The sequence below is a fragment of the Delphinapterus leucas genome, chromosome 4 (genome assembly GCF_059928025.1).
Source record: "Delphinapterus leucas isolate spDelLeu-1000000601 "Yukka" chromosome 4, BTC_Dleu_Yukka2, whole genome shotgun sequence".
NCBI lineage: Eukaryota > Metazoa > Chordata > Mammalia > Artiodactyla > Monodontidae > Delphinapterus > Delphinapterus leucas.
The window spans coordinates 19,559,492-19,575,583 of record NC_143132.1 but is presented as its reverse complement, the minus strand read 5'-3'; the positions used below and the strand labels follow the sequence as shown (position 1 = coordinate 19,575,583).

The 16,092-nt window shown below is 35.9% G+C and overlaps 1 non-coding gene across 1 annotated transcript; it reads right to left on the bottom strand.

Moving 5' to 3' along the window:
* Nucleotides 1–10,388: 10,388 nt before the first annotated feature.
* On the bottom strand, nucleotides 10,389–10,495 carry LOC115802413 (U6 spliceosomal RNA). Its single transcript, XR_004022879.1, has one exon. It is a non-coding gene; the product is annotated as a U6 spliceosomal RNA (small nuclear RNA).
* Nucleotides 10,496–16,092: the final 5,597 nt, after the last annotated feature.

Genomic DNA, 16,092 nt, shown 5'->3' with positions numbered 1-16,092 from the left:
CTTTGTGGATGCCTAAAGATTGTGACTATTCAATGTCCTACTTTTGCACAAAGGAAATGTTGATACTTTTGCATCAAACATGGAAACACAAAATGCAGCAGGATCCTTGTTTCTGAAGGCATCGTGTCTTACCTCCATCTACTTTCTCATAATTTGTAAAGCCTTAATAAAATTATGTCAACCACCTTCTGTATTGGAGGAAAAGAACAATATTTCTAAGAAAAGAATGACAAAGATAAAATGAGAATTCTTAAGTTGTAATTCCAGTGGGATATTTTTAAGGATTAGCCAATTTCCATCACATCCAGATCTAACTTTTTCTAAAACACTACAATTTTTGGTAAAAAGCAATTATTCAGTGTAAAGAGGATTTCCCACAATTTGTGAAATTGGGTTCATTTCAGTGCAAATGATAGAAACCCTGACTGAAGCTGTCTTAAGCAAAAAGTAGTTTATTGATTTGTGTTACTGGCTGAATACTAATAATATATTTGGGGTCTGGTTTCTTACATTTTCTTGGGCAACCTCAGCATTACTCCTCAACCTCAGAAGGATGCTTCCCTTGTGGTTACATGGTAGCAGCCAATTAATTTACAACCAACAGATAAGAAGGAAATTTCTTTCTGAGTGTTCCTATACAGGTCATACGATTCATACTTAAAGCTTAGTTTTGGTCATCTGCTCATCTCTAAGCAAAATGGCTTTGGCCTAAGTCACTTTTGCAGACTTTGAAGATGAGAGTGGATCCCCAGCTAGCCTACACAGAATGATGGATAGGGAAATCCCTGAAGCTAATTTTAGGGGTTGTTAAGGTAACAAAAAAAGATATCACTTGTTTATAATCATTAAATAATTCTGTTGATGGCAAAGCCAGAGGAGGAGTAAAATACTTAGTTCTAACTATATAAAAATTGCCAACATTTTAGATTATTTTTATCTAATTCTTTTATATTAATAATCAAAGATAACCCAAATATCAACCAAAATACTCATTTCACTTTGAAGTGGTTTTCAAAATACTTAAATATCAGATTGTAACTTTTAATAAATGCACAAAGATTTACCCACTTTCATTACCACTTTTACACTGTATGTTTAATGCAGTACATGGTCTAGGGATCAATAGGGAACATTTGTTGCTTTCTTCTTGTTTATAAACTATACACTAATGTACATTCACACTAGTATCTGTGTTCAGACATGGTGAGGAGAATCAGAAAGAAAGAAACCAGTATGGCATAGCTTTCATTTGAGCATCTAAAACTAAACCTAGGTTGGTTCTCTAGGCATGTAGGAAACATTCACCTGCATTTCCATCATACAAGAAGCACTTGTGTCATTTGGAGACAGACTGAGTTGGATGCTTAGGCATGTCTACAATTAAGCAGCAATGACTCTAGTTTGGGATAATTTTCAAGCCAGCTAGCTACATAGGACACTTGCCAATTTTTAAATTAGCAGTCAATCAGTCCTATACTCTTTCTCTTTTTAGTAACCTGTTTTGTTCCCTGGTTACGTTCCTGGAATGTACAAGCAGGAAGAAGGAACTTCCCACTTGCCTATGCCTCTGCATATGAAAAGTTGTCTCCTCTCAGGCACAATATTCTTCAGAGTATGAAAACAATAATATAACATTTTTCCAATAGCACAAACATAACACCCTGAAGAGAAGTAACATTAAAATATAAGATGAAATTGTATCATTTTAGAAGCACTCATTACTGGATATGCGTGGAAATCCCTGCATTCACTCCATTGCTTTATTTATTATAGATGCTCTGTGCAGAGCTGAAAATGTAAGAAATCAATCATTAACTCATTCAACATGTGAAGTACACTTTATACAGATATATATAGATATGTATATAAACACAGACACTTACATGCAGCATACATATAGAATTCCATTTTCTCTCTATGATCACTATAGTATATATTTTTTTAAAAAAGTAACTGAAAATATCCATCCCCAAATTTTAAAATTCTCCAGATTAAAAAATAATAATAAGGGCTTCCCTGGTGGCATAGTGGTTAAGAATCTGCCTGCCAATGCAGGGGACATTGTTGTGCGCCACAACTACTGAGCCTGTGCTCTAGAGCTCGCGTGTCACAACTACTGAGCCCGTGTGCCACAACTATTGAAGTCCGTGCGCCTAGAGCCCGTGCTCTTCAACAAGAGAAGCCACCGCAATGAGAAGCCCGTGCACCGCAACGAAGAGTAGCTCCTGCTCATCGCAACTAGAGAAAGCCTGCGCACAGCAACGAAGACCCAATGCAGCCAAAAATAAATAAATTGAATAAATAAATTTAAAAATAATAATAATAGGGCTTCCCTGGTGGCGCAGTGTTGAGAGTCCTCCTGCCGATGCAGGGGACACGGGTTCATGCCCCGGTCCGGGAAGATCCCACATGCCGTGGAGCGGCTAGGCCTGCGAGCCATGGCCGCTGAGCCTGTGCGTCTGGAGCCTGTTCTCCACAACGGGAGAGGCCACAACAGTGAGAGGCCCACGTACCGTAAAAAAAAAATAATAATAATAAAACATATATAAAAACACAACTGTATATACATGCATACACAGGCGTATATATAATTATATGCTGTATATATACAGTATATAGTGTATATAGTATATATATAGTGTATATGTATATGTATGTGTATAAAATTTATTTTCTCTTATGTGCATACCAATACATACCATTCCTAGTAAATCAATTACAGGTTAACTTGACTTTTCCATTTTTATTTGTTTTACATCAAATTGCTACTTTAGCCAAACAGAAAATGTTCCATACTACACTGCTTTTGGTGCCCACATGAATTTAGCCATTTATTCCAACTAGATATGTCCTGTCTAAATATGATTGCTTTTTATAGGAAATATGGTCTGATGTGTTCATACCACACAAGCTAAAAGCCACTTACATTCATTAATTCCATTTTTAATAGCTTTATTGATATATAATTTGCATGCCATACGATTCATCCATTTAAGGTGTACAGTTCAATGGTTTTTAGTATATTAACATAGTTAATACATAGTTTTGTATGTGCATATGTTTTATTTCTCTTGATACATACCTAGGAGTGGAATTGCTGGTTCATATGGTAACTCCGTACTTAACATTCTGTAGGTCTTCTAAACTGTTTTCCAAAGACCCTTTGCTATTTTACATTCCTACCAGCAGGGTATGAGGGCTGTGATTTCTCCACATTCTCACCAACAATTATAATCTGTCAATTTTGTTATAGCCATCCTACTTGGTGTGAAGTAGTATCTTATTGTGCTTTTTTTGCATTTCTCTGATGTCTAAAGACATTGAGCATCTTTTCATGTGTTTACTGGACATTTGTATCTATTCTTTGACAGAATATTTATCCACAGTGTTTGTCCATTTTTAATTGAGTAATTTGCCCTTTTATTGTTGCTTTGTAAGAGTTCTTTACATATTCTAAATACAAGTCCTCTATCAAACATATGATTTGCAAATATTTTCTCTCATTCTGTGGCCTTTTTAATTTCTTCACATTATCCTTTGAAGTACAAAATTAATTTTTATAAAATCTAATTATTTGTTTTTTCTTCTATTGTTTGTACTTTTGTGTGTGTGTGTGTGTGGTACGCGGGCCTCTCACTCTTGTGGCCTCTCCGTTGCGGAGCACAGGCTCCGGACGCGCAGGCTCAGTGGCCATGGCTCACGGGCCCAGCCACTCCGCGGCATGTGGGAACTTCCCGGACCTGGGCATGCACCCGTGTCCCCTGCGTCGGCAGGCGGACTCTCAATCACTGCGCCACCAGGGAAGCCCTGTTTGCACTTTTGATGTCCTATTTAAGAAACCATTGACTAATTCAAAATCACAAAGATTTATGCTTATGTTTTCTCCTAAGAGTTTTATAGTTTTAGTTCTTACACCTAGTTCTTTGATCCATTTTTATTTAACTTACATATATGATATCAAGTAGGGGTTCAACTTGATTATTTTGTGTATGGATATCCAGGACCGTTTGTTAAAAAGACTATTCTTTCCCCCACTGAAGGATCTTGGCATTGTTGTAAAAAATTAGTTGGGCATAAATGTGAGGGTTTATTCTGGACTCTCAATTCTGTTTTAATGTTCTGTATATGCCAGTCTTGATTACTATAGCTTTGTTGTAAGCTTTAAAGTCTGAAAGTGTGAGTCTCTACATTTGTTATTTTTTTTTTTTTTGAAGATCATTTTGGCTATTCTAGATCCCTTGAATTTCCATACGAATTTTAGGAGCAGTTTGTAATTTTCTGCAAAGTAGCTAGCTGTAATTTTGAAAAAGATTGCATTGAATCTGTAGATCAATTTGGGAATATTGCCAAATATTGCCATCTTAACAATATTAAGACTTCCAATCCATGAAAAATAGAATGTTTTTCCATTTATTGTTTTCTGTTAGCTATGCTATACAGTATTTAGAGCATAAGTTTTGTATTTCTTTTGTTTAATTTCTATGTGTGTACTATTCTTTTTGATACTATTATAAATAAAATTGTTTTCTTAATTTCATTTTTGGAATCTCCTTTGCAAATATATAGAGATACAATTTTTAAATATATTGATCTTGAATCCTGCAAACTTGCTGAACTTTATTAGTTCTACTAGTTTTTTTAGTGAATTCCTTAGGATTTTCTATAATAAGATCATGCCATCTGCAAATGAGGATAGTTTTAATTCTCCCTTTCCAATCTGTCTGCCTTTATTTTTCCCATTTTATTGCCTAATTGTCCTACCTAGAACCCCCAGTACAGTGTTGAATAGAAGTGGTGAGAGTGGACATCCTTGTTTTGCTCTGGATCTTAGGAAAAAACATTTAGTCTTTCACCATTAAGTGTAATGTTGCCTGTAGGGTTTTTGTAGGTGTCCTTTGCCGAGTTGAGGAACCTCATTAATTCTTAATGAAGGTAAAATATATGCTAAGGGACAAGGGTCCAGCTGGTAGCTCTCTAGTTCAAATGACAGAATAAGTGAACCAATGTTCCTAAATCTAACAAAATTGAGACTTTTTTTCACATGTACTCAGTGAAACCTCACACTGTGTCTCATGTCTTAACAGACAAATAAAACAACTCTCAGGAGCTTTGTGTAACTTACCCCAAATCATGAACACTATAGCAATGCCAGGATTTGACCCAAAGGCACTCAGTGTCCAGGAAAAACACAGACTAGTATGAAATAGTGATATTAGGCTTGGCTAAAAATGCTTTTGGTGAAAAAATATGAAAGGATTCTTCCTACTGAACCAGATAATTTAAAGATAATTGGCTCCTTTTGCTATTGTTCTTTCAGGACCCTGAACCTTTTTTCCACTAAACCACAACTTTCTTAAAATACAGCTTTAACTTATACTATTGTTATAGTATAGATATGCAAAATTTTTTAATCAACTGCTTCATGTCTTTCTGCTCCAGACAGTGATATTCAATTGCGGGTTTAATAGACAAAAATATATGTTTTCTACAAAAAAAAAAAAAAATTACTTACAACGATAGGTTCTTTAACAGTTGTTTTTGTTTTCTTTTTCCTCCTCTAGTTAGAAGATAGACTTAATCTTAGGAGTTCTGGCAATTTCTGAGCATTATTAACACACACACACATCTAGTTATCTGAAAATGGTCTTCTTGAATTCAGATACACTTTCAGACAGAAGACAGGGCTGAAAACCATTTTGGGGGAAAAAAAATGAGTTTCCTCCTATTAAAAGGATCATTTTAAGTCAGTGCCTTTAAGGCCATGCTATTATGTGCATCTTTAAAAAGTGGGAGAATGTAATCTAAGGCCAGAGCTGATAAATTGGAGGGTCATCTGTCTGATAGGGCAAATAGAATTTTTTCAAAATTGTATTTGGAAAATGAGCAAAATATTTGGAATTCAGCTCCATCCAAAGGCGAAGAATATTCTCCAAAGGAATAACTGTAAATGGAAGGAAGGAAAGGCAATCTGCTTGTGCTTATTTTTAGCTGCCAGTTCATTATGCTGCATGACAAAATCACATGGAGATTTCAATCTGGCATACACACTCACTCTGTGTTTGGCAGTGTGTCCCTTGCCAGGAGTTTTCTGAGCAGAATTCTGATGTGATGGGGCTTCCTTACTACCATGTAACACAAAAGGGAAGAAAAGAAAGAAAGAGAGAAAGAGAGAGAGAGAGAGAGAGAGTGGGAGGTAGGGAGGGAGGGAAAGGAAGAAAGGGAGAGAGAGAGAGAAAGGAAGACAGGAAGAGAAAGAAAGAAAGAGAAAGAAAGAAAGAAAGGAAGGAAGGAAGGAAGGAAGAAAGAAAGAGAAAGAAAGAAAGAAAGAAAGAGGAAGAAGAGAGGGAAGGAGGGAGGGTGGGAGGAAGAAAAAATATAAATATAAATATATATATATACATATATATATATATAATATTTCACCATGAGTGGGTATCACCACACTAAATGAGACGTCGGCACAGCAATATCTGATAAGACTACAAATATATCTCAGAATTCACTTCTTTATACTTTCAATTTCTATTGACTAAGCAGCAAAACATCAGATTCACTTAAAACACACATTCCAGGAAACAAACTTTGATTTATGTTCTTGAAATTACATTTCCTTTCTATCTCTTAAATCGAGTTTTGAGTTTCTTTCTTAATTTTACCCTGCACTGAGCATCCATCATATTCTCCCAGAGCTACATCCACAGTCTTTTATGGTGATTCAAAGTGACTAGCAAAAACCTCCCACGTATTGACTCTGTTTAACCAATATTAAAGGCATATTCAGGGAATCGGTCAATTTCCAGTTGATGTATGTCTAGAAAATGTGAAACACTTTCTTTTCTTTACTTCTCAGAATTGAATACTACAGGATAGCTCTTGTGAGAAAAACATAAATCATAATTATTATATAGAAAGAATAGCACAGGGCACCTTATGGAACATAATCCCAAGTATTGGGAATTTTCTGTTAGCTGTGAGGAAATTCCAGAGCTAAATGCAATACCCAAAGTAACTGGGCCTCAACTCACATGGTTACAGTACCCGTACTTAGATGGAGTCAGATATGTCATAGACGATAAATAAACGCTTGTTGAATTGAGCTGAAGTAGCTCAGGGTTACTTTCTTCCCTTTCCCTGGTGATTCCCAATGCCAAAAATGGTATTTAGAGCAACAAAACTAGGGTAGTGTGTGGTATTTAGAGTGACCTCAGTGAGTTATGCTGAACAATGCATTGTTGCTTTTCACGAACACAGGTGAAATCTTCCCCGATAAAAACTAACCCTGGGGCTTCCCTGGTGACGCAGTGGTTGAGAGTCCGCCTGCCGATGCAGGGGACACGGGTGTGTGCCCCGGTCCGGGAAGATCCCACATGCCGCGGAGCCGCTGGGCCCGTGATCCATGGCTGCTGAGCCTGTGCGTCCGGAGCCTGTGCTCCGCAACGGGAGAGGCCACAACAGTGAGAGGCCCGCGTACTGGAAAAAAAAAAAAAAAAAAGAGAAAAAGAAAGAAAACTAACTCTGAAAATGCAATAACCAGAGAATGCAGAAGTCAAATTTGAATATATGCAGAGGCTTTGTCATTCCAAGAAATTATGTGCACTCTGCAATTTTATTTATCCATCACCATAATCCTCTTAACTGAAGGAGCAAGATAAGTGAATAATGTTTGAGAAAATGTTGCATTTTGCACAGAGTACTGAGGAATATGCAACACAATAACCAATATTAGAATGAAAGTGAGAATGGAAATTGTCACTAATCTAAGACCCTAACTGAACAGCTTTAAAATAGATTGTTCTTGCAAAGTGTACAATTTGAAAATATTACCAAAAGTTTTTAAAATTTCCCTATTGTTGTTTTGAGTAACATCGCTTATAGGAATTTATCCTAAAAATGATTTCTGATTCACCCAAAGATATTTTACAAAGATCTTCTTCCTAACAGCAGGAAATTGAAAGCAAACTAAATGCTGAAGAATAGATTATTTATTTCTGTGTAATCTTATAACTGTTAGGATCAGTATGTTTAAATGTACAAATAGATACTAAGTGAAAAGCGATATTTTAATATAGTTATATAATTAGAAAGATAAAACAATGTTTACAGTTGTTTAGACAATAGAGTTATGGGTAGTTTCACATACCATATCTATAATCAGAAAATTTTTGATAAAATATCATTTTACAGTGCAAACCAAGTTGCATAAGAAACTTACCATCTGAAAGCATATGTAGTAATTTATTTTTGAAACATATACTCCATGAGACCAAGAGTTTCAGTGTGTTCATATTTGCATCCCAAGCTCCTAGCACTGTGCTCAGCCCATAGAAGGTGTTTAATAAATGTTGTTTGAGTGAACATAATCTATTGATCAATCAGAGATAAAATGAAGCTTTCAATTCTCTCTCCTGGAATTGTGCTGAATTCCAACAATTAGCTTTCCTTGTTTCAATAGTGCTGTCATTTCACAAATCACCCCTCCTCTCTAGTGGAGAAAAAATAAACACTATGGGCCTCCAATTCCTACTTATTTAAATTTTAATCCTTCCAAAATATAAAAGCAATGCACTTCATCTTAGTCTAATTTCTTTTCAGAAATGATATTTTGTAAAAAAGTGTATCTCAGTCAAGGATGAACAAAAACATTTTGATTATATTGGATTTATCATTATGGGTTCATCTATTCAGCTGCCCTTACTAAAAATAACAATCATAGTCTGTCCATATCTGCATGACCTTAGATAGTAATTTGAAAAATTTATCCAATGGCCATCTCTCTCTAAATATAAAAGTAATAAATTCTCCTTAAACTAACATCAGGTAATGAAATAAGCCTTTTTGAAACAACACCTCTGCCCTCCCCCACAACACACACAATTTCTCCTGAGTGGCTTGAAAGAAAAATAGAAACTGTTATTATTATCCCAATAAAATATCATAAGTAGTATTGTATAATATTATTATAACACCAAGTATATGTTCAGCAAAATTACCTTGCCCTGAATGACTTCCCTTCAAGGAATATATTTTAATAACATTTATCTCATTGTAATACTTTCCTTTCAAGAGAGACTGCTCAATGTATTCATTACTTCTACATTTTGAAACACTGTCTCCAAGGAAAAAAGGAAACATGAATACAATCTATGGCAAAATGATAAGTAAAGGAAATTGACCTAGTTATGTCTGAATTATCACACAGGCTGCTCTTCGCGCAGGAGTTGCCATCCCTGTGAAAGCCACACCTCTTAGTTGCAGGCACAGGGGGACGTCCACCAAAGCACAATTTAAGCCAAGAAGCTTTGTGTGATAAGCAAAAGCCTGTAGATGAAACATACCCAGTGCTCCAAGTTATTTCAGAAATGTGTGTGTCAACGTCTCCAAAGGGAGAAATGCATAAGGAAACAACAGTTCTTAAAGTGTAGTCTACTTTAGTTCACTACAGTGCAGAATAGATATTTCTTTGATGCCTGATTCTGTAAGCTCAGTACCATCCACAGGGATTTCCAAGAAAAGAGGAGAAAAATCACAATTCTTTTGAGAAAAAGAATGTCCCCTTTCCTTAATAAACTTCAAAGACATCAGAGAAAAAATAAGAAATGGAGTATAGTTCCTATTGTCTCAATATAGCACTCATCTCTCTCTGTCTGTCAGACTCCTTTTGCATTTATTCTTAAAAACAAGAATTAGAATCTTACCAGCTCTGGACATAGAATCTGTAAATTAAAAATATATAGGATCTAAAACTTTGTATTTTCTTCAAGAGCAAGGGAAGTCCCTCTTTCACATCTCTATTTACCAGAGGACAGAAGCTACTAAGTTCAAGCAGTCAGTATTATTATACCTTATTTTGAAACTTTCTGATTCAGTGATTCACTCATTTGTTCATTCAACAAATTTTTACAGAGTGTCTATATATATTGTGAAATGTGTTCTTTACTGGGGATACAGTAGTTTAAAAAAAAATGCTTGCTCTTATGTATCCTTACATAGTAAAATAAACAAAAAAATAACATAAAAATAAGTTAATTGCATAGTTGTTAGAAGGAAGTACTATTTTTAAAAAACAGGAACAGAACAGAGAGCCCAGAAGTAGATCCACATAAATAAAGTCAACTGATTTTTGACAAAGAAACAACAGAAAGACAATGGAGCAAAGATAATCTTTTCAACAAATGTTGCTGGAACAAATGGACATCCACATGCAAAAAAAAAAAAAAAAAGAAAAGAAAAAGAAATGAACGTAGACACAAACCTTACACCCTGCATAAAAATTAACTCAAAATGGATAACAAACCTAAATGTAAAACAGCACAAAACTTTAAAACCCCTAAAAGATAACATAGGAGAAAACGTAGATGAACTTTGGTGTGGTGATAACTTTTTATTTTTTAAACATGGAACACTTCATGAATTTGCACATCATCCTTACACAGGGGTCATGCTAATCTTCTCTGTATCGTTCCAATTTTAGTACATGTGCTGCTGAAGTGAGCATAGCAATAACTTTTTAGATACAACGCCAAAGGCACACTCCATGAAAAGAAATAATTGATAAGTTGTACTTCATTAAATTTAAAAATTTCTGCTCGGTGAAAGACAATGTCAAGATAATAAGAAGAAAAACCACAGACTGGGAAAAACTATTTGCAAAGGACACATCTGATGAAGGACTGTTATCCAAAATAGGCAAAGAACTTTTAAAACTCAACAGTAAGAAAACAAACAAGCTGATTAAAAAATGGGCCAAAGACCTTAACAGAAACCTCACTAAAGAAGATATACAGGGGCTTCCCTGGTGCTGCAGTGGTTAAGAATCTGCCTGCCAATGCAGAGGACACAGGTTCAAGCCCTGGTCCGGGAAGGTCCCACATGCCACGGAGCAACTAAGCCCGTGCACCACAACTACTGAGCCTGCGCTCTAGAGCCTGCAAGCCACAACTACTGGGCCCACGAGCCACAACTACTGAAGCCCATGTGCCTAGAGCCCGTGCTTCACAACAAGAGAGGCCATCACAGTGAGAAGCCTGCACACCACAACAAAGAGTAGCCCACACTCACCACAATTAAAGAAAGCCTGCACGCAGCAACAAAGACCCAACACATCCATAACTAAATAAATAAATAAATTTATATTTTAAAAAAGAAGATATACAGATGGCAAATAAACATCCAAAAAAGATATTCCACATCATAAGTCTTGAGGGAAGTGCAAATTAAAACAACGAGATACCACTACACATCTATCAGAATGGCCCAAATCCAGAATGCTGGCAACACCAAATGCTGGAGAAGATGTAGAACAACAGAATTCTCATTCATTGCTAGTGGGAATGCAAAATAGTTCAGATACTTCAGAAGAGAGTTTGACAGTTTCTTACAAATGTAAACATTCTCTTACCGTATGATTCAGCAGTCACGCTCCTTGGTATTTACCCAAAGGACTTAAAAACATGTCCACACAAAAACCTGCCCACAGATGTTTATAGCAGCTTTATTCATAATTGCCAAAATGTGGAAGCAACCAAGATTTCCTTCAGCAAATGAATGGATAAATAAACTGTGGTTCATCTAGACAATGGAATATTATTCAACGTGAAAAAGAAATGAGCTATCAAAAAAGGAAAAGACATGGAGAAAATTTAACTTCATATTACTAAGTGAAAGAAGTGAATCTGAAAAGGCTACATAGTGTATGATTCCAACTATATGATATTTTGGAAAAAGGAAAACTATGGAAACAGTAAAAAAAAAAAATCAGGGGTTGATGGAGAGGAGGAGTGTGATGAATATATAGCGCAGAGAGGATTCTTAGAGGAGTGAAAATATTCTGTGTGATGCTGTAATTAGAGATACATGTTATTATACTTTTGTCCAAACCCATAGAATGTACAACACCAAAAATGAAATGTAATGTTGTAATGTAAACTATGAACTTCGGGTGATAATGATGTGTCAATGAAGGTTCATCAGTTGTAACAAATGGTACCACTCTGGTGGGGATGTTGATAATGAGGGAGCCTGTGCATGTGTGAGGGGGGCAGGGAGTAATGTGAGGTATGTCTCTACATTCCCCCTTAGTTCTGATGTGAACTTTAAACTGCTTTTCTAAAAAAAATGTCTTAATTAAAAGAAATAATAATAAGTACAAAAGCAGATCAGAGAGAGTGATTGGGAATTTTGAAAGGAATGGCTGTGGTAATGTTCACTAAGAATGTGACATCTGGCCAAGAAAATGAAGGAAGCGATAGAATGATCCATGCAGCTGCCTGAGGGAAAAAAGTTCCAGTCAGAGGAAGCAGCTAAAGCAAAGTCCATGAGGTGCGAATAGGCTGGCATCTTGGGGAACAGCAAGAAATCCAGTGCAACCAATAAAGAATGAGCCAGTGAGAGAGTATAAAGTGATGCAGTGGGAAAGGTAACAGAGTCCAGATCATACAGGGCTCTGTGGACCCTTTGTCAAGATGAGGAAGTTTCCTTCTACTCCAGGTTTACTGAGAGTTTTTTATCATGAATGGATGTGGAGTTTTGTAAAATAATTTTGTGCATAAAATAGAGAAGATTATGTGTTTTTTTATTCTGTTGATATGGTAAATTATAGTCACTGATTTTGGAATGTTGAAACTGTTTTCCATTCCTGGGAGAAACCCCATTTTGTCATGATATATATTTCACTTTTATATATTACAGGATTCAATTTGTTTAAATTTCCTGATAATCTTTATCTATGTTCACAAGGGTCACTGACTGTAGTTTCTTATAGGTAGTCTACTGTGTTTTATCTAAACTGATGGACTTGCCTTTTACATGTAATGTTATTATTGTTATAGTTGGATTTCAACCTATCATCTTGCTTTCTGTTTTTTTATTTGCTACCTCTGTTATTTATTCCTTTATTCCTCTTTCCCACCTTCTTCTGTATTAATTATTATTTATTTTTCTTTTTTATCTCTACTATTGGCTTAAAAACTATGTCACTTTTTAAAAATTTTAGTGAATTTCTCAAGGGTGTACAATAAACATTTTTAACTTAGTATTAGTACTATCAAATATTTTTACACCATTCATGTATACTTCCATTCCCTCTTTCCCAACTTTTGAACATTTTTCATACATTTTACTTCTACATATGTCATAAACTCAGAGTACTTTATTACAATTTGTCTTTAAAATTGATTATCTTTTAAAGAGTTTAATGTTAAATTTCCATCAGATTTCATACTTCTGTCTGAGGAATTTCTTTGCATGTATCTTGCATTACAGGTCTCTGGCAATAAATTCTCTTGATCTTTGTTTGAAAAAGTATTTATTATGCCTCCATTTTTGAAAGATATTTTCATTAGATATAGAAATCCAGTTGACATTATTGTTTGTTTCAGCATTTTAAACATTCCCATTCAACTGTCTTCTGTCCTGTAAAATCTTTGTTGAAAACTCTGAGTATTTCTTACCTTTGGTCCTCTCTACATAATGCTTCACTCCCGCCCCCCTCATAGGCTCCCTTTAAGTTTTATTTTTATCTTTGGTTTTTAGAAGATTGACTATGATGTGTCTGTGTGAAGTTGTTTTCATTGTTGTTGTTTGTTTTATTTTGTTTTGATATCTGTATTGCTTAAGGCTATCTGGGCTTCTTGGATCTGGGGTTGCCTGTCTTTCATTAATGCTGTAAAATGTAACATATTATACCACCTGGTCCCTCCCCTGCCCTCTTTGATTTATTGCCCGTCTTTGGATCAATTTTCTGGGCTCAAATCCTTATTTCTTATAGTACAGGCCCAAGAATAGATTTAAAAATCTAAATTCAGCCTCTACTTAGGTACTCCAACCTCACCCTTCTTAGTATCACTGCTTTTTGAGTCTCAGTTAGTGCATGTGATGCACAGGTTCCCAGATTCTTTAGCTCTGAAACGAGAATCATGTCTATATGTTAATGTTTCTGGGAAAAAAAAATTAGGTTATTCAATATTTATTAGATGACATAGTCTTTTGCACAAGACCTGCTAATTCTATTAATTTGAACTGGCCAAAGCTCTTTGGGTAAAATTCCACACAACTGCTTTTCTATAAAAGCCATTGAATAAAAAATTGAATTGTTATCCTGTGAATATGCTGATTTTACTAAATATTTGCATCCATCAGGAGAGTCAAGGTTATGCTTTGCAATAATTCCAAATTTAGTGACTTAGAATTATAACTGTTTTGCTATACCTCGCTCTGCTGTACATCATCTTATTCAGGACACCACACTGCAACTCAGTTGCTTCCACAATTGCCAAGACTGAAAAAAGGGACATGGTGAATCATGCACTAGACATTAAATCTCCCACCTGCAAGTGACACCCATTACTTCCACCCATTTCAATGATCAACTAAGTCACATGACCACACCTAACTTCAAGAAATGCCAGGAGAAATTTTTGGTTAAAAGCACTAATAAAAACCAAAACATTAATTGCTGTTTTTCTATAAGTTAAAAAAAACTAATCATTAAAATTTTCATCATTACCTTAATCTGATAGCAATAATTAGTAAGTATATGCAATATTATTTTTGATATTTAGTCAGATAGCATTATAGTAACTATTATGCCTATATTCCTTTCTAAATAAAAAAGATAGTTTCCTTGTCTTCTGTATATTCCAGAGTTTCATAGGGAATTTAGTTATCTCTGAGATCTGCATTTTTTTTGTCCATAATGTTTCTTTTCTTTGGGTGGTCAGAAATAAATGCACCTGGACCTAGCCTTTATGATCAGTTATTTTAATTTCTTAATCATCTAATTTCTTAATCATCTGTTCTGGGAAAATACAGTTTTCCTTTAGTGTTTATTTTTCCTGCCCTGAGAACTGTTTGTTTCTAGCATCTGTTCCTCTGCCTTCCTCTGTCAACACAGAAGCAGGCAAAGCTTTGGGGGTTTGGCAACACCTTCATCTGCTGCAAATCCATTGGTCTTGCCATGTTTTATTGCTACAGTCCCTGGAAAACAGTTGTTAAAGCAATGCACTGACTGGGACTGGACATCCAAAGGGTAAACTTAACATTTTCTCATCAAACCAGAAAGTGCTGCTCTGTGTTGGGGAAGAAGATCCATCATTTGACCACTGGAACCTATTTTGACAGGCCCCTCCTTCCAGAAGAGAGTGTCAGAATTGAAAAGTTTGCTGAGGATATGTGCACTTCAGTTCTTCTTTAAGTACTGGGAGATTTAAGATTTATTAGGCTTCTTTCTTCAACCTTCATCTTGGATTCCATTTGAGCATTTGCAAGGCTTATAATAAATTAACCAGGGACTTCCCTGGTGGCACAGTGGTTAAGAATCCACCTGCCAATGCAGGGGACACAGGTTCGAGCCCTGGTCCAGGAAGATCCCACATGCCGCGGAGCAACTAAGCCGGTGCCCCACAACTACTGAGCCTGTGCTCTGGAGCCCACGAACCACAACTACTGAGCCCACGAGCCATAACTACTGAGCCCACGTGCCACAACTACTGAAGCCTGAGAGCCTAGAGCAGGTTCTCCGCAACAGGAGAAGCTACCGCAATGAGAAGCCTGCACACCACAATGAAGAGTAGCCCCCACTCGCCACAACTAGAGAAAGCCCGCACGCAGCAATGAAGACCCAACACAGCCAAAAATAAAATTAAATAAATAATTTTTTTAATTAAAAAATTAATTAATTAACCAACTCTTCACTACATACCCACCTCAATTCAAATATGCTTTCCATCTACTCCGCCTCTTGTATACGTGTCATTCACCTCCTTCACGCTATTAGCACTTTTCATTTGGTGACTTATGACTTCCAGTCCAGTGTTTTTCCACTACTATATAGGCAGAGGGCAGCCTTAACTTTTGGGAATTATTTAACTTCATTTATCTTGTCATACTTCCCATTTCCTCCCTGTGTATTTACTCCACATCATTTGGTTTTCTGTTTCAAACCAGAGGAACACATGACACTTTTATTTTTTAGCTGCTTCTCAAGAGGGCATTTTAACTGATTTTTCAGAGATTTGAGAATAATTGACAGCAGAGTAGTATATTCATCCTGAGACCCAAAGTAATCTAATGGTTTTGTTTTGTATTTTTATTGTT